The sequence below is a fragment of the Hylobates moloch genome, unplaced genomic scaffold (genome assembly GCF_009828535.3).
Source record: "Hylobates moloch isolate HMO894 unplaced genomic scaffold, HMol_V3 SCAFFOLD_9, whole genome shotgun sequence".
NCBI classification, from domain to species: Eukaryota; Metazoa; Chordata; class Mammalia; order Primates; family Hylobatidae; genus Hylobates; species Hylobates moloch.
In genome coordinates, this window is record NW_026652284.1 from 87,311,083 (window position 1) to 87,330,878 (window position 19,796).

The 19,796-nt window shown below is 38.5% G+C and overlaps 1 long non-coding RNA gene across 5 annotated transcripts in view; it reads right to left on the bottom strand.

Annotated features, from left to right (window-relative positions):
- Positions 1–19,796, bottom strand: part of LOC131384230 (uncharacterized) — a 194,203-nt gene that overhangs the window by 69,135 nt on the left and 105,272 nt on the right. For 2 of the 5 annotated variants that reach the window (XR_009214882.1, XR_009214884.1), the window contains 2 exons: positions 3,555–3,630; positions 1,272–1,506 (listed from right to left, as the gene is read on the bottom strand). The exons of 1 other annotated variant lie outside the window; for it this stretch is intronic. This is a non-coding gene — a long non-coding RNA (uncharacterized LOC131384230). Of the gene's footprint in view, positions 1–1,271; positions 1,507–3,554; positions 3,631–19,796 lie in introns of those variants that run through there. 2 more of the 5 variants (XR_009214885.1, XR_009214883.1) reach the window with 1 other exon arrangement.

Sequence of the window (19,796 nt, forward strand, 5' to 3'; positions counted from 1 at the left end):
AGGGGTGAGGCTTGGGGAGAGAAGAGAGGTCAGAAGGCATACGAATGTCTCTGGGCTGAATGGCTTTATTCTTTCTGGGCTTGGCATGGTTTATGCCCATTCTCTCTCGTGGTGTCTTCCACAAGCTCTTTTGAAAATCTCAAATAGGGTACCTCTCACTTGGCAGTTCCTTGACCCGGGAGATTGTCTGTCCATTCTAACCAGTCATTTGAACTTCCTTCTGTGGCCTTCAGGAACTCATGTTCATCTCTAGCCTCTTGCTGAAAGGTCTCTTTGACCTTTTTAGAACACCAGAGGTGACCCCTCACTAGCTCTTTCTCACTCATGGCACATGGGAAACACTTACACATTCTTCGCTTCAACAAACTCTGGGGATGGCCCCAACCCCAGTGACCAGGCAACTGTCCTGGCTCTGCAACCAAAAGCACTAAGTCAACTGGGCTTATACCTTCTAGTTTTTGCTCTGCATGAAATAGTGTCTAGCTCTCTGCCCCATATTCTGCTGTCTTTTATCTCTATCAGCACCCTAATTCACTACACCCTAAGCTTCAAGGGCTTCAGAGTCAGCTCTCTGTGGAGTCTGATTGGAATCCCTCTTCGCCAGCTTGTGAGGTATGGGGCTAGGTTCCACAATATTCCCACTGAGGGAGTAGGTCTTCCAGCCTTCTGGGGCATGCTCTGAAAGTCCTCTTCGCAGAAGTAGCTCTTTAAAATCATATTCTCTTTCTATTTTGACCTCTTTTTATATCCTTCTTCTGTCCATGCTGTCCAAAGCATCTTGGACTAAGTTTTGACTTAGCTGCATTTCCATTTGACATTTTACCTTTGTAAATTTCTATTTTTTTTTTTTTACTTTTGTGACTTATTAAATATTTACTTTTCAAAAATTGAAAAGTGACATACAAAATTATATGTATGTATGTACAACAAAAGCTTAAATATAACACATTGTTACATTGCTATCCAGGTCACTGATCCTTTCTTACATAGTAAGTCAGCTATAGTTCATTAGCTTGCAGTTTTTAGATACAAGTCTTAATCCATCCCTTCTCCTTTTGTATTCTTTACTTTCTGCAATATTTAAGACTTTTTGCATTCTGACTAAAAGAAACCACCTGAAATTGGCATATGCAACTGTTCATGAATGAGAACTCGCATGGAATTGAAAGGTAGGAATGCAGCTTGACCTTAGAATGGATTTGAGCCAGGAACTAGAAGGTGGATAGGAAGCCTAGAGAATATTCTCTCTCAAATTCACACACACACATACACACACACACACACACAAACACACACACACCCTCCTTTCTCCTCCTCTTTGCAGGGCTGAAGTCTTCTCTCTTGACAGGCTGGCTTTCTTTGTTATCAATATTTGTTGTAAGAAGGAAATGATCACTGATGACATTCAGGTTCGTATATTACAATGCACACTGCAAAGCCAGACTTCTCTTATTTCTAGGAAATGGATCCTGATTGGCCCATATCTGATCAGGTGTTTGTTTCTTGCTGTAATAAACAGGAGTGGCAGCAAAATGTTACAACCACAGTTGCCTTTGGGAACCCAGCACAGAAGATGTGGGATAGTAAACAACACGTGCACTGAAATATCTCCTATAATGCCTATGCTGATTTTTCTTGTTGAATTGGCTGCCATCTAAGTGTCACTGCAGTTTTTAGATACCTTTTTAGTATTCATTTTTATCGCTGTTGTAACAAATTACCACCCAGTTGGTGGCTTAGATCAACATAAATTTATTACCTTACAGTTTTGTAGGTCAGAATTCTGAAATGAGGCTCTCTGGGCTAAAATGAAGGTATCATATGGCTGTATTCCTTTGGGAGGCTCTGAGGAAGAATCTGTTTCTTTGCCATTTCCAACTTCTAGAGGCTGCCTGTATTTCTTAGTTCATGGCTCCTTTGTATCTTCAAAGCCAGAAATATCTGGAAGAGTCCTTCTCAGGCTGTATTACTCACAGTCACTGTCTTGCCTCTCTCTCTTATAAGGAATCCCACGATTACATTGGGCTCACCTGCATCACACAGGATAATCTGCCAATCTCAAGAACCTTAATCACATTTGAAAAGTCCCTTTAGCCATGTAATGTAACAGATTTGCAGGTTCAGGAAACTAGGATGTAGACATCCGTGGGGAGGGAGCATTATTCTGCCTACCACAGCTTTCATTTGTCTACTTTTTTGACCTGACTTCTATTTCTATGTTGTATTTGACCCCATGTTTTAACCATGTTCTTTTTCCTTCCTCTTTTCATGGCTACTTACCTTTAGCTGGTCACCTGCAGCTAAAGACAGACAGAAATGACATTCTAGTGCTTTATTTAGTCTACTCTGCCCCCTCACTTTATTGAGGCTACAGGAATTTACTAAATATGTATTAGATTGACTCAAGGGAAAGATTACATAGCCAATAGATCTTGAGAACACATAATCTTGCAAGTTGCCAAAGGAGCAGATAACCTAATCAGTCATGACTAAGAGAAAGATAAGCTAATCAGATACAAGTAGGAAAAGAAAAAGTCAATGTCAGCAGAAATTTGTAATTGCCAAAAGAGGATGACATTGAATGCATAGGGGTGATGCAAAGTGGTAAATGAAAAATGAAAGTCCAATATGATGTGTTTTTTTCCCCAAAGCTACTAAGGATCTTTTGCAAAGGATCTAGGAAGAATATCATTAATAATTTTAGCTATGAATAAAATCAGAAAGGTAAAATAATAATGTATATTTATATGTTAATTAAAATAATGGCCATCATTTTTTGGTAACTTAGTATGTGACAGGCATTGTGTTAAGTGCCTTATGTGTATAATAATGAAAATACTCCTGACAGTTGAGGTACTATCATTTGCAGTTTATGACTGGGAGACTAAGAACTAGTTAGATCATGTGAGTTGCACAGGGTCATACAACCTACTGGTTTTGCCTCTACAACCTACTTGTCGTATGACTTTGTGCAACTTACATAGAGAAGCCTTATTCTAAACCCTTGTGGTTCAATTTTACTCTATAGCCTCCCTATTATATACTTCAATATCACGCACTCCCTCTCTATTCTCCCTACAACCATCAGAGGAAGGCATCAAACCATGGGGAGGATAAGAGACTTGCCCAAGGCCACCCATATTTTGGTGGAACTAGAATGTAGAGGCTAGGTCCTCTGATCCCAATCCACAGATGATAGGTCTTAGGCAGACACAAGACAAGGGAAAATAAAGGAAGAATGAAGAGGTAAAAAAGGAAATAAGTAGGAAAGTGAGACAAAGTTGAGAAGAGGCACAAAAGGAACTAAAAGTTGAATAAAACTTTACAAAGATATTCATGGTATGTAGTGGAACATGCTGCTGTATTTTCTTGCTACCTACCTAGGGTACCTGCATTATATTCAAGTGGCCAAATTATCCCTGTTCTATAAGTCATTAACATCCACTTAACTGTTTATGGAGATAGTTGCTGGTCCCAAGGGCCTACCAGCCTAGATATACATGTAGCACATATCTTTCCTGGCTCATTAAATCAAGGGTACAGAAAATACATACTTGTGATTGGAGGATCTCTTAGAAGTATGCCTAATTCACATCCCCTGGCATGCACGCCTGGCAAAGTCCTTGAGTACTGTGGATATGATAGAATAGAAAAACCATGATTAAGTCATGCTACATGGAACCATTGACTTTAAGAAAGGGAGTTATCCAGGTAGACCTCATCTAATCACATGAGCCTTTTAGAGCTGTTGCTGGGGATCAGAGATAGGAAGTCAAAGATTTGAGACACAGGAAGATGGCTTGAAGTTAGCAGAAGCCAAGTGGCAAGGAACTTGAGTATTCTTGAACTGAGAGAGGCCCCTGTATGAAGGTCAACAAGGAAAAGGGACCACGCTTCTACAACCAAAAGGAATGAAAGTCTTCCAACAATAAGCATAAATTTATAAGTGGATTTTCTCCTAGAGCCTTCAGACAAAAGCTCTGCCTGTGCGATGATGCTTTGATTTCAGGACTGTGATATCCTAAGTAGAAAACCCAGGCATGCCATGCTAGACTTACAACCTGTGAAACTATGGCTTAATAAGTGGATCTTGTTTTAAGTCATTAAATTTGTGGTTGTTACACAGCAGAAGAAAACGAACCCACTAGTTTTATTTTTCTTTATCCCAAGTTGGTTTTTAATTCAACTCCCATCCCACATGGTGGCAAACACTAACTTCAGTTTTTCTACTTTCCCAGGGTTGCTTCTGGGTTACAATCTGTACAAATCCCCCACAGACATTGAAGGAGGCTGGACTAGGTTCCTCTCTATTTGAGATGGCATCTGTTGAGTCACCTTTTTCTTTTTTTCTTTTTTTTTCAAGATGGAGTCTTGCTCTGTCACTCAGTCTGGAGTGCAGTGGAGCGATCTCGGCTCACTGCAACCTCTGCATCCCGGGTTCAAGCAATTCTCCTGTCTCAGCTTCCTGAATAGCTGGGCCTACAGGCACATGCCACGACGCCCAGCTAATTTTTGTATTTTTAGTAGAGACGAGGTTTTACCATATTGGTCAGGCTGGTCTTGAACTCCTGACCTCAGGTGATCCACCTGCCTCGGCCTCACAAAGTGCTGGGATTATAGGTGTGAGCCACTATACCTGGCTGAGTCACCTTTTTCTACAGATTGCTCCAGGATAGTCCACATAGTTCATAACTAAGGTATCTCTTGCTTCTAACAAGAAGTCTTCTTCAGACTTTGTGTTTACTTAGCTACCTTACTGTTCCATTTAGGCTTACCAATCACCTTTGCTCCTGGACCTCACCAGTGCTGTGGAAAACTCTGTCTGAGACCTTCCCTGGCTAACAATGCAATGTAGTTTTTATCTTTTCTAGGATTGTTAAGCAAGGGATAGGATAAATACTAGAAAAGACACAATCTGGCATAATCTCTAAATACCAGACTATCAAAATATACATCACCTCCCAGAATTTTGGCATCCCATATAAGAGACATAATTGGGCTAGACATAACCCAGTCAAGTGAGTGACAGGCAAGGACCAAAAAATCTAGCACCCACACCCACATGCCCTGCCATGGGCTACAGACTTTGGGGTGAATCTTTCCAGCTCCAGAAAGCAAGTAGCAGCATGTTATGGTTACAAGGCAAATGATCCTTTCTTTCTCCCCTTGTATTATAGCTATGGAGAAGCTCCTTCAAATAGCCTTTCAGATTCATGTCAGCCAATAGCTCAGGGTGCAAACAAGTCACAATACTAGCAACTAATATGTCTTCTGATATGAAAGCTATGTTTCCAGAGCCACTGGAGCCAAGATGTGGACTCAAGAGAGACAGAAATATGCTCATTGGATACTGTGGCTCAGTAATGAACCATGACAGACCTCTCATATGTAACTCTCCTCTCCATGTCATTGGTATGAGAAAACAGGAAACTTTGGATGCAACCAAGTCCAGATTGTTCAGTTGATCCTGCTCCATCCCTTCCAAGCTCCCCCATGTAAGTGGGAGGAGGCAAGGGTGTATGTCCGTCTCCTGGAGGAAATCCACTAAGTTCCTAGTTATGGCTGACCAGGTGTGCCTCTCCTTGGGATGTCAAACCACATCTTTCCTGCTACCCCTGAAGGTATACATTTCTGTGAGCCTGCACATACGTTGTAGTATCTGCCCTTTCTACTTGCACATCCAGTGGCACCTAGTGAAGGACAAGCCCCACTAGTCCTGATGGTACAACCTTTACAAAGTGTCCAAGGTGTTATATTACCCCTAAATGGGAGAAATATCTCCCTTTGGACATGGAGGATGACTTGGCTGAGTTGGGATGCCAGCAAGGGAGTGATTAGGGGTCTTTGTCTGTGGACTACTGCAGCCCTGGAGCAGCAAATCTGCCCTGAGGGGGAAACACCAGTACAGCAGGATGAAGCCCCACCTGGTTGCTTGACCTGAATATACCTGGAATAGGTGTCTAAATGAGGGTGAGATGATTCTTCCAGGCTGGTAGATGACTTGCATTAAGAAGTTAATGGAGACAAAAGATCCTCAAAACGAGTCTATGTTTTTCTTTTCTTTTTTTTTTTTTTTTATCAAAACAGTAAGAAATGAAGATGAAGGGGGGGATTGAGTGGTGGACCACAAACTGCCTTATAAGATTATCTCGCACCAAACAATGTGACTAAAGCTCCTATGAAAAGAGATGGACACAGAGGAAATGATGGCTTCTCAAACTTGTAGATGCAAGGTAGCTTGTTCATATATGGAAACCCAAAGGAAGCTAAAGAAAGTGCAAGGAACAGACTAACAGGATATAATGAAGAAGACTAATCTGTGAGCTAGAGCAATTTGTTAGTAGAAGGAGAACCTTTGGAAGATTGGGACAAAGGGAAATCCCTTTAAAGACTAGAATTGTTTGTTCTCATCCTTGATATTAGCCATGCATGACCCTCAAATCCCTGAATCTTTGAAAGTACATCCAAGAGGTGAAGCTAAAGACTTTGTCAAACCAATCTCATTTACATTGGTGGTACTGAAGTGGAGCACATGGAGGAAACTCTTGCTGCTTGCAGCACCATCTTGTAAAACTGATCCTGGTCCCTGAGTGGGACCCTTTCACATTAAAAAACTGGTGTTGAAGTCTTGCCCTTGTATCTCCCAGGGAGAATCATCATAAGTGTTGAACTCTTGAAATTCCTACTTTTACTAGATTAAAAACCCCAGGTAACTTTTACCCATGGGTCAGAGAAACTACAAAATAAATTCTTTCATTTTTCTTGATTTGAGATTAGTGTTTGCCATTACTCATAAGCCCAGATCATAATTACTTGATATTTTTCACCTTTTGAATGGAACATGACAGCCCTTCCTTTGTCAGACTGCATAATTGGCAAAGGGAATTTATACTGTAGAAGACCCTCAGTAGGACCCGATGTGCTGATGCTGAACGCACCAGTACGAGCTTCCCATGCTACCAAGACCTGCTATGGTCATTCAAAGTGAGTTTTTGCAGATATACATAACCTGGCTCTTGGTTGGCTGGTGTCTTTGGTAATAAAACTGTTGGCATCTATTTACCTCTTTTCAGATTTAGTGGAGAGAGATTTTCCTCATTAAAGGAAAACTTTGACTCTTCAATTTCACATTGCTATTTGATAAGTACTTTCTGAGTTGAAGTCCCATAAGGTAGAACAAAACTGAGGATGCTGTATTGTGAAATAAAAATGGTACATCCAGTCAAGGAATAAGACCATTCCTCCCAGAATCAGTTAACTCCACCTGTAGTTAGCTGCCCATCTATTAGAAAAATATCTACATTAGCTGTTTTTCCTAAAGTTCTAGCTCAAAAAGAGTTTTATCTTTAAGACTTGACAAGTAAAACTGGTTCCCTGATGAAGTAGTTTACCTCCAAAGTGGTCATAGTCAATGAGCTGCAGCTATCAAGCATAATAATTGGAAATTCTGATAGCTCTCAGTATTGCCTGCCCTTTCTCAGTGGGCTGAAATCTAAGGTGTGTTCTAATGAGCTATGGCTAATGACCTCATTTGCATGGTCAAACAGGAGGTCATTTAAGACCAGATTATTAAGGGTATACTCATAAAGGGTATCTCCTATGGAAAAAAACTGGTGTTAACTAGACCTTAGTTGAAGGCAATTAGATGGACATGAATGTGAATGTTCTTTTCTATTGGCACCTAAGAGTCAACGCTGACTGCAAGGGTACTTCTAACCTTATCTTTGCTTTAAGGCTACTTTCTTCTGCTTCTGAAGTCGTGCTTTGCAGTGAAATGCTTATTCCTGAATTCCTGTAGAGCTCGTTGCTCTAGAAAAAGAACAAAGTGTCTGGCTCATCCCCAAGGGTGAAGAAAGAGCTTTGATTTGATGGGTGCATATATTATGACCCCAGGAAGGGTGGAGAGTTATAGGACAAGTAGCTTTTTATCTTTTGCAGTTTGTATATGGGTAGGTAGCCCCAAAATTTTTATTAAAACTATCTCAGCTAAGAGTGAAAACTTGTCAGAAAAGTTGATAACAATATTGCACATCCCCTTGATGGGAAGACCTAAATTTAATAAGCTGCTGTAACTAAGAAGAGCCTGTGTGTCTTCCAGATATTCCCTCTCATAAGCTAGCAATAGGAATCCTATAAAGGCCACTCATATGGGCCATTAAGAGGTAATTGGTATTAGTATTAGAGAATAGAATGTTTCTCTTGCCAGCAAGATTAGATACGATGGCAATTTCAGCTACTGTCCAGGCTTGGAAGTGCCTGCTCCTGTTCCCTGACCTCTCCCCACTCCTGGTGTCTGCTCCAGGATGGAGCAAAGCTGTGACCAAGCCTGGGTGCTGTTGCAACCTGGCCAAGTATGCGTGTGCTTGGGGTGGTGCTGACATACCAGCCCCCTGCTGCCTCGGTCCCCTCTGGACTTTGGGTGCCAATGAGCACAGGAGGGAGGCCAAGGAGGAGCTGAGGGCAGCCTGGTGCAGGTGCTCCTCTGAATGAACAGCCTGGGTGCCATGGATGGCATGTTGATTGCGGCAGGAGGCAGGCAGGCTTCTGGGTGGAAAGGGACAGGTCCCCAGTGAGGCTCCACCTTCAAGCCAGGGACAGCCTGAAACCTGGGGACTGAGCTGCCAGTTCCAGGTGGAGTCTGTGGCTCAGAGTGAGAACTTATGTTGCTTTTTTCAGGCCCACCCATGGCCGCCATAGACCAATCAGCATGCACTTCTTCCTGTCTGAGCCCATAAAAACCCTGGACTCAGCCAGACTTGGACAGATATCAGGACTACCAGCTTCTGGAAGAAGCTACCCACTTCAGGTCTCTTTGACTTGTCGGGATGACCTTCCTGTGGAAAGGAACTACCCACTGCACCTCTCCACTGAGAGCTGGACAGTCATTGGGATGACCTGCCTGCAGAAAGGAGCTACCCACTTTGGGTCTTCTGAGAGCTGTTCTGTCACTCAGTGAAGCTCTTCTCTGCCTTGCTCACCCCCCAGTTGTCTGTGTACCTCATTCTTCCTGGACGTGGGGCCAGAACTCAGGATCTTCTAAATGGCAGGACTGAAAGAGCTGTAGCAAACCAGGCTGAAACATGCCTGTCACCCACTTGCCACATTGTGGGTGATGAAGAGAGAAGAGCTACAGCAGGTAGTGCAAACTGAGCACAGCCTGCTGGGCCAGGTGGGCAGAATGAACCCAGAGGGCACGAGTTATACTCAAGCAGAAGGCACCACTGGCCACAGAAGTTTCTGGCTGGCAAAGTGACACCCCAAGAATCCCATGACAGCATGTGAGATATGTCTGAAATCTGCTTCCTAGACAGATATACCTCCTTTCTTCATCTTCAGCTTTTTGCTCAACCGTCATCTTATCAGTGGGGCCTTCCCTAACCACCCTACTTAAAGTTGCAGCATTTGTTTACTCCTTGGCAGGCTCTTTCTCCCTTCTCTGCTTTATTTTTCATCCATATATTTAGCTTCTTTTAAAATATTATCTTTTAAAGATAATTATTATTTGGTTTCATCCCCTTTAATAAAATGTAATTTTTCTGTGAAGGCAGAAATTTGCATGTGTTTAGTTCATTCCTATCACCTAGGAAAGTACTTGAATTTTAGTATATTTCAAATGGAATTTGTTGAATAAAGAATCAAATAAAGATTTCTAGAACAAATAATGTGTACCTCTATCTTAACTGATGACCTAAACAAATATTTTCTATGTGGACTTCTCTAAAATTTGAGAGTTGTAATTTAGAACCAAATTTAATCAAGTATTTGCCTATTTACTTTTTAGCCATAATACCTTACATCTTTAAATGAAGTAGAGGTTATCTCAAGGGGGATTATGGAAGATTTTATTGTTCCTGCCATATTTTTTAAGGTAGAATTTTTCAAGAAGGGCATGCATATTCATCTTGTGATCAGAAAAAAAATTCATAAATGTGTTTTACTGACTCTTTCTAATGTTTGGAATTGTGAATATCTGGACTAAGGATCAATACTGAATGCTGCTAACAAATGAAGTATGGAGTGTTGCTAATTCAGGGTCATCCAGCATCTCAATATTTGTCATCTTTTTATGTTTCTTTGCTATGTATTTATGAGGGCCAAAAAGTGAAATTTCTAGATTCAGAATGCATCCTTGCCCCAGGAAAATTCTGTATATATTCTAAAAGATTATTATAAGCAAAAGTAAGCTAGTTGGAATGAGAAGGAAATGGCACATTTCAATTTTTATTCCTTTTTTTCTTTAGCGCTTTTGGTGTTTTTTTTTCTAAGTTGATTTATGGCATGCATTTATTTTATTTTTATCTGTGCTTAATATTACTGAGGACATGGCTAAAGTTTTATTCTGACTTTTATCACTTTCTTATACTTTTCATTTTACTAAAGTAAGAGAATGTTTAAGATAACATAGAATTTATATGCAGCCCCTTTAGAAGGCCTACTAAGGGAATTTATAAAAAATTGTCTTAACACTTCTATGATGTAGATATGGAACAAATAGTTGATTTGTTTTTGTTGATATGTTTGAGTTGAACATCTCATATGTTCAAGTTGAAATCTTGATTCACCATGTTGTATATTTTAGCTCTTTCTCAAATATTTTCTATGAGCCACATCTTACTGAAGTATCTGGGGGCATTTGCAGAATGTGGCAATTTTGGCACAGAATCTTCACATTTAAATAGATGGCAGGATGCAGAAGAGAAAAGAGCCTGGGTTTCTCAGTTGTTAGTTGAATATGTATAAGACTGACTGCAGTATTTCAGATCTTGAGGAATGTTCTGTTGGATCTGTGGCTTTTGTATTAGGAACATAGAGTGGTGAAGAACTCTGGCTCTGTAGTTATAACAGCTTGAATTAAAATAGTCAATCATAATTTCATATCAGAATAATCTTGGGCTTAATGTCTCTGAGTTCCGGTTTCCTCATCTGTAAAATGGGTGCCATTTTACACATATAATATAGCTACCTGTTTGTCTATAAATACCTTATTTTCCCCAAACCACATAAATTAGATGCTAATGCTGACTTTATGCTAATGATCAGAGAGGTTTAGTGACCCAAGACCTCAAAATTAGTAAGTGGCAGAGTCTGGTTAAGGCTGACACAGCTCCAGTACTGCTGCTGTCCCATTATGCCCACAATTGGTTGGACCTATGAGATCCAACAGAAACAGACAATGAAAATAAGAGGGAGGAAGAGAAGTGTTAGGTCAGGGCCTAAGGATACTTTATTGACTTGAGTAAAATGAAGTGAACCCTAATCATGAAAAATATTTTTAAGGGGAAAGTAGAGCCGTCATATCACTTATCCAAATTCAACCACAGCACTCGACATAGATAATAGATACATACCTTTAAAAATCTATTAAATGGGGACCTTCTATATTAGCTACTTTATCTCTGCTTGGTGCCCACTTAAAAAACAAAAAGCAGAAACAAAATAGCAGTTTTATTCCATGTCAGGAGAGTGTACAAAAACAGCATGTACTTTATGGGTGGTTTGGGGGCTTATTGAAGGTAATTATGACAATATGAATTTTTTTGATGTACTTCATTTCAGAACATAACGCCTGTTAGAGATTTCATTGTGGTGCTAATGTGAACTGTTTTCTATGGGTTAGATTAACTTTTGCATAATTGGTTACTATTCATGGATTTGTGCCAACATCTCTACATTTGCAAACAGTTTTAACTAGTACTAAGTTGGATGCATTTTATGGCAACATGGAAGTCCCTTATTTCCTGGTTTGCTTATACTTACGTAGTTTGCACTTTATTCATACAGTTGTACTCATTTTCACATAGAAACGTTGCTATAAATAATGGTTCCCTTCCCAGGAAAGCCATCCCCAAACCCTAGAAACTACAGTAGACCTGAAATACCCCCTTTATAATGAAAACAACCCCACAATACCAATTTAAAAGTGATCTGCCCTGGATGACTCATAAAGCTGAACACTTACCCATGAAAATGCTTTGAAAGCCATGGAAGAAATGTGCCATCAAAATGTAAATATGTTTTCACTTAAAAAATTTCTCTGTGGAAACTGGTTTACATGGGATTTGGAGTTAACATTCCAGTTTTTCAACTGATTGAAACCATTGGCTATTTTATTTACCAGTGTTCTTTGGACTTAGTACCATCTGCTGTTCATTGTTAGGGTGTGCAAAATTCCTGGGGTTGTATATCCTCCAGCAGATTTCTTTGCTATGTTCCTTTATTTTTTTTTTAGACTGTTGGTTCAACTTTTCTTGGTAGCTCCAGTATTCTTTTTTGCTAAAATCTGTGTCTTGGTGTAGTTCTTCCCTGACCTGAACTGCAAATTCCTAATTTCCAAAGGAAATGATAAAGCCTGTGTAAATTGTTATAGCTTATTCTGACCTTGTTACCTGCACTAACATTTTTGCTTTTGATGACTAGATTTTTTTCTTCCTCCCGTTTTCATTTGTTCCTCAAACTAAAATCACTTAACTTACATTGCTACCAGATAATGTTTATCAGTACTTCACCCCACTAGCCCATGAAATAAAGCTCCCCCTGGTCTGTTGCTTACTATAGAGGTTGAATTGTGCCTCCCACTCCCCACAAAAAAAGTATGTTAGTGTCTCCACCGCCAATATCTCAGCATGTGACCTTATTTGGAAAAAATCTTATAGAGGTAATCAAGTTAAAATAAGATTATTAGGGTGGGCTCTAATCCAATATGACTGGTGTCCTTATATAAAGGGGAAATTTGGTAAAAAAAAAAAAAAAAAGACACATAGGGAAAACACCATGTGAATATTGAAAATATTGGAATACACTGCCACAAGCCAAGGTCTGCCACAACTACTTAGCTAGGATCTGGAGATTCTTCCTCAGTGCCTTTGGAGGAAGCATGTCCCTGACCATCCCTCGATCTTGGACTTCTCACTTCCAGAACTATGAGAATATCATTTTCTATTGTTTAAGTCAGTTTCTGGTGTTTTGTAACTGTAGCCCTGGCAGATGAACATATCTCCTCATCTTTTTGCTCATTCAATCTCTTGATATCCCCATCTGTGTTGCCAAACCTTCCCAATTCTTTGCCTTTTTTCATTGCTATTCCTTTATAATGGACTGCCCTGTTATTGCATCCATATATTCAAAGTTTACCTTTCTTAAGGTCCTGTTGCTCAAATACTGGATTGTTTATGAATATTTTATAAACAATAAACTTCTCATGAAAAGTAGGGGTCTCTCCTCCATGAGCTACCTTTTTGAAATCCTCCATTCAACCCCAAAAAGCCAGAAGTTTTTCTTCATCAGAGTCAGAGCCTGTGTATTTTGCTATGTATATTTATTAAATGAGTTATTGGAAGAAGGTGTGAGAGATTCACAGCGAAACTGACATAATTAGGTGTAGTGCTCTTGTTCGGGGGTAGGAAGTCCACATTTATGGAAAGATGCATGGTGGGTGGGAAAATTGTCTGTATCTAACTCACATTTAGTTTCTGGGCATTCCCTCAGAGGCCCTATACAATTTTTTCGTTATTCCATTTATCCTGGCTCAGCACACATAGAAAAACCTTCCTCTGTCATCTAAAACTGTTCTCCTATATTTTATTCTAGCTTACTCTTTTTAATACTTAGCATTTAATATGAAATTTATTTGGGGGTACAATATGACCCAACTGATTTTCTACAAGTCAATTTTTTCCAACTCCCTTGAAATAACCCATTTATTTTTCATTGTATAATGATTAGCATATATTAAAACTTCATATACTCTGATTGATTTTTGAGTTTAAGCTTACATTATTTTAGTTACTGTAACTCCAGAATAAATTTGAATACCTCGTAGGATGCATCCCTTTTTAATTACCTTTTTTTCTTCGTAAAACACTTATTATCTAGATGTTTTAAATTCAAATGTATCAAGAAAAATTTAAATATATTCTTTGTTATATTTGGGTTTAACTAAAATTTTATTCTAGTAAAATGGATATCTTTACAATATTTGGCACTGTCATTATTTAATATAAATTTTTATTCTTTAGAGAAACTTTGTAGTTTTATGAACACAGCATATTATTGAGGTCATTTATATTCATCTTATAATTTTGTTATTTTCCTTTCATTAAATTAGGAGAATGGTTATTCATTTGGGAATATTTCATTTTTATTTGGATTTTTTACTGAATGCTAGGAAAATGCTAGAAGCTTTTAGTCAATTTTCTTGAGCTTTATCAGTAAAGAATTATCTAAATCAGAAAATAATTATTTTTATTGTATTTTCCATGTTGTTACATCTATGTTTTCTGATTTCTTATTGAAATTGGCCAGAATGTTTAGAAAAACCAGAAATAATGATGGTCAGAATAGGCATCCTTACTGATTTCCCTTTGAAACAAAAATTTCTCTTAATTGTTGAATTAAGCAAGATAAAAATTAATTGCTTTTTCAGGATCATATGAGATGATTATCCATTTAAACCATTTTTCTAGGCTGACAGTTATTTGTATATTTCTCTTTATGTGCATTTCAGAATACGTTTGGAGGTTTTTCTTTAAAAATTCTAAGTCCAATTTTTATTGGATTCAATTGAGTTTGTTGATAGATTCAATTGGGGAAAACTTACATCTTTATAATGTTAAGTGGACTCATCCACAGAATATATCTCCATTTATCCAGATAAACAGATTGATTCTATCTCCGGTAATCTTGCGAAACTGTCCTACTAATTCTTAATGTTTGCTAATTTAGCTGTTTTTCTCTAGGTTGATGGTGATATTACCTGTAAGCAACATTTAAAAATCTTCCCTTATAAGGTTTACATCATCATCATCATTATCATTATTCATCATATTGGGCAGGAGCTCTGGTACTATGTTAAATAACATTGTTGGTGGTGGGTATTCTTTTCTTTTTTTTTTTTGAGACCAAGTCTCGCTCTGTCACCCAGGCTAGAGTGCAGTGGAGCCATCTTGGCTCGCTGCAAGCTCCGCCTCCCGGGTTCACACCACTCTCCTGCCTCAGCCTCCTGAGTAGCTGGGACTACAGGTGCCTGCCACCACGCCCGGCTAATTTTTTGAATTTTTTTAGTAGAGATGGGGTTTCACCGTGTTAGCCAGGATGGTCTCAATCTCCCGACCTCGTGATCTGCCTGCCTCAGCCTCCCAAAGTGCTGGGATTACAAGCATGAGCCACTGCACCCAGCCAGATTTTTCTTATAAATGAACCTGGAATTTTTTCAAAATTTTTTTCCTCCACTGAAGCAATCACATTACTTTTCCCTGCTTCATGTGGGCTATTACATTGATCATTTTTTAATGAGATGTAATTCACGTACCTAAAATTATCTCATTTTAAAGTGTGTAATTAAGTGGTTTTTGGAATATTGACAAATCTGTGACACTATCACCTCTATTTTGTTCCAAAATATTTTAATCATCCCCAAAGGAAACCCTCTACCCATTAATCAGTTATTCCTCATTGTCCCTTCTGACCAGCCCCTGGCAACCACCAAGCTGCTTTCTGCCTCTGTGGATTTGCCTATTCTGGGAATTTAGTATAAATGGAATTGGACAACATGTGGCCTTTCATATCTGGCTTATTTAACTTAGCATAAAGTCTTCAAGGTTCATCTGTGATGTAGCATGTATCAGCACTCCAGTCCTTTATATAGCTGAATAATGATGAAGATTTCAGTTGTTTCTACACTTTGGCTATTATGAGTAATGCTACTATGAGCATTTGGATACAAGTTTTTGCATGTATATGTTTTTTCATTTCTCCTAGGTATATACTTAAGAGCAGAATTGCAGAGTCATAAAGTAACTGTAGGTTGACGTTTTTAACAAATTGCCAAACTTTTTGAAAGCAGCTGCACCTTTTTCATTCACATTAGGACCTTCCACATCTTTGCCAAAACCTATTTTCTAATAGCCATCCTGGTAAGTGAAAAGTGGTATTTCACTGTGAATTTAATTTTTATTTCACTAATGACTAATATTGTTGAGAACTTTTTCAACTTTTTCCTTCCCATTTGAAGAAATGTCTGCTTAATTTATTGGCCCATTTTTTTTTTTTTTTTTGAGACAGAGTCTTGCTCAGTTGCCCAGGCTGGAGTGCAGTGGCTTGATCTCTGCTTCCTGCAAGTTCTGCCTCCTGGGTTCACGCCATTCTTCTGCCTCAGACTCCCGAGTAGCTGGGACTACAGGCACCTGCCACCATGCCCGCTAATTTTTTTGTATTTTTTTAGTGGAGACGGGGTTTCACCGTGTTAGCCAGGATGATCGCGATCTAACCTTGTGATCCACCTGCCTTGGCCTCCCTAAGTGCTGGGATTACAGGCGTGAGCCACCGCACCCGGCTGGCCCATGTTTTAATTGGGTTATTTGTCTTTTTATTGTTGACTTGTAAGAGTTCTTGATAATCCAGATGCCTTTTATATTTTCTTCCTGCCTAATTGCTCTGGCTGCAGCCTCTGGTACAAAGTTGAATATGCATCATGAGAGCAAACATCCGTTTCTTGCTCCTAGTCTTAGGAGAAAAGTTCTCAGTTGTTCACCATTAAGTATAATGTTAACTGTGAGGTTTTCATAGATGCCCTAGTTGAAGTTCCCTTCTATTCCTAGTTTGTTGACAGTAAAGAATGTTGGATTTGTCACATGCCTTTCTGTATCTACTGAGATGATGACGTGTTTTTGTCTTTTTTCCTACTATTATGGTATATTATGTGGCTACATTTTCACATATTGAACCAACCTTACATTCCTAGAATAAATCCCACTTGGCCATGGTGTACAGTACATTTTATATGTTGTTGGACTTGGTTTGCTAGTAATTGTTGAGGATTTTTAGGTTTCTATTCATAAAGGATATTAATCTGTATAATTTTCTTATCTGTCTTGGGATCAGAATAATAATGACCTCATAACATAAGTTGGAAAGTAGTCCTTTGGCTTTTAGCTTTTGGAAGAGTTTGACATGGATTTGTGTTAACTCTTTTTAAGTCATCTGAACGTTTCTCTTGAGGGTAGTTCCAAGGGTTCCTTAGAGAGTCTCCATTTGGCTCTAGCTCCCTGATGTAGGCAGCACCTCCTTGGCTGGCTGCTTGTTGCTTGATCCCTCCACACCAGCTTCTGCTGCCTTTAGCGGTAAATCTCTGTTTCTTTCCACTTTGCTATTTGAGCTCCAGAACACTGGCATTGAACTACCAGTGGTTTCTTAAAGCTCCTTATAAGTTATAAGGTGAGGATCTCTTTCTTTCCCCTATGTGGGAGGGGGAAAATGCTACAATATTCTAGAAAGTTTTGCCATGGAAATATTCTCAGCTCTTTAAATTTTACGTATTTGTCCTTGATGTGGTGATTGGGCTGTCATCAGCTATTTAACAATTGCTTCGATGATATTTAGAAAATGATATTAGAAATTGAGAAAATGATAGATTTTTGTGTCATTAAAAATGTGGAAAGGTTTACTACATATCTATAATACTTAACACATTATAGAATTGCAAGAGTACTAGACAAATAAACAAAGAGAATGGAATACAGCGCCCAGAAACTTGATCCCACATATATGGGAACATGGATTATGACTCATGTGGAAATACAAATTAATGAACAAAGAGCCGATAATTATATATGGTCCTTGGACAATTGATTATCCAAATAGATAAAGCAATAAATTAAATTACTGTCTCATTCCATATACAGAATCCAAGTCCAGCTAGATTAAAGAACAGATTGTGAAAACTTTGAATATTTACAAGAATTTGTAGAAGATATTTAAGGCCACAGGGCAGAAAACATCTTTAATCATGATACTAAAAATATCTTTAATCATGTTACTAAGAGTCCATTACATAAAGATACATGGAATAATTTTTAAAATTATATATGTAAAAGAAAATGTGAAAATATTAAATTTCATATTTAATATGAAAATTAGTGAAATGGTAAATTAGTAAAAAAGTAAGTAAAAATGTAAAAAGGTAGTTCTCTGAAGAAGAAACTCAACTAATATATGAACTGACTATTTTTAGTTCAAGGAAATTAAAATTAAAAGATTCTGCTTTATATCCCTCAGATTAGCAAACATTTGAAAGGTCAGGCAATATCAAGTGTATTGGTGTTCTAGGATTTCCATAACAAAGTACCACAAACTGGGTGGTTTGAACAATAGAAAATTATTGTTTTACAGTTCTAGAACCTAGAAGTCTGAGATCAAGGTTTCAGCAAGATTCGTTGTTGATGAGGACTGTGAGGGAACACTCTGTCTCTTGCCTCTCTCCTTGCCTCTGGTGGGTTGCTGGCAGTTTTTGGTGTTTCTGGGGTTTTGCTGCATCACTCTGATCTCTGCCTGTATCCTCACATGGTGTTCTCCCTGTGTGCATGTCTGTGTCCAGTTCTCCTCTTTTGTTATATAAGGATACTGGTCATAATGGATTAGGGGCTCACCCTGTCCAATACACTGCCCTCTCAATTTCAACTTCATTTTATTTCATTTCCAAATAAGGTGACATTCTGAGTGATGAGGGGTTAGGACTTCAACATATAAATTTTGGAAGAGGACACAGTTCAACTCATAATACCATGTATTGCTTAGAGTGTAGAGTGATGCAAACTCTCATACACTATTGATGAGAACATAAATTCCTACCATTGCTTTGAAAAGCAATTTGACAGTACCTATTCAAAGTGATGATACGTGATTATAACTCAGGAACTTTACTTCTAGATGTCTGTTCTAGAGCCATCGTTACACAAAGATGTGGTGTAAGAATGTTCACTCCATTGTTTGAAACAGAGAAAATAGGAAAGCAGGTAAAGGGACAAGTGAAAAGGAAAGAACGGTGGCTCATGTTTCAACGAGGATAAGTGTTAAAAATGAAAATTGAGTAAATTTTTTAAAAGTTACAGGATGATTCATATACTATGATAACATAAATTTTTTATACTATTTTTAGTTTATAGCCATATGCTTACATAGACTTAGACACATAAATCTTGTATGAGAAGAACACATAGCACCTTTAAGATATGGTTTTACTGGGGAGAGACGGAAAGGCAGGAGATTTCAGTCATCAATGGGACTGGAAGTATAGTTAATATTTAGTTTTCCAAAAAAGAAAAAAAACATTAAATAAAATATGGTATAATGTTAATATTTATTAAATCTGGTTTGGGCACACGGGTTTTCATTATATTAGTCTGTCTAATTTTCCGTATGTTTGGAATATTTTATAGGCAAAATATTGTTAAAAATCTCAGCAGGGTAGAACAATGTGCTGACACTAACAAGTTAAAATTTAAGAGGGAGGGAGTTAAAAAAAATCCTAATTTTGAATCAAATAGAAACTCCACCAGTTGGATGCATACACAGTAGGGGGCATGTGGGTTAAAAGAAGAATTTGTTTAACTATATAGATTTGATTTGACTACAATTTCACGTGTCAACACTACTGAGGCCTGCCAACACATTTAATTTGTTTTAAAGTTGAACAGTATATGTGAAGTGTCTAAAATAGAAAAATGATAGTGCTATTCAACTCTGTAGCAATCAGAACTTATGTTGCTCAATTTTGTAGAAACTGGAAGCTGTGTAGAGGACAATGGCCAGAATGATGAGAAGAATTCAGAGTAGTGTCATGTGTAGCAGTAGGGAATGCTTGCCTTAGAGAAGACAAGGTTCAGGGAAGACGTGGGAACCATCATTACTGATTGCTGTCCTGTATGAGTAAAATTGGGCCTGTTTTCTGTGGCCTGAAGGGTAGAACAAGAGCCAAGCGATGGAAATTGCAAATGCTTGCAAACGTTATGTTTTACCTCAAC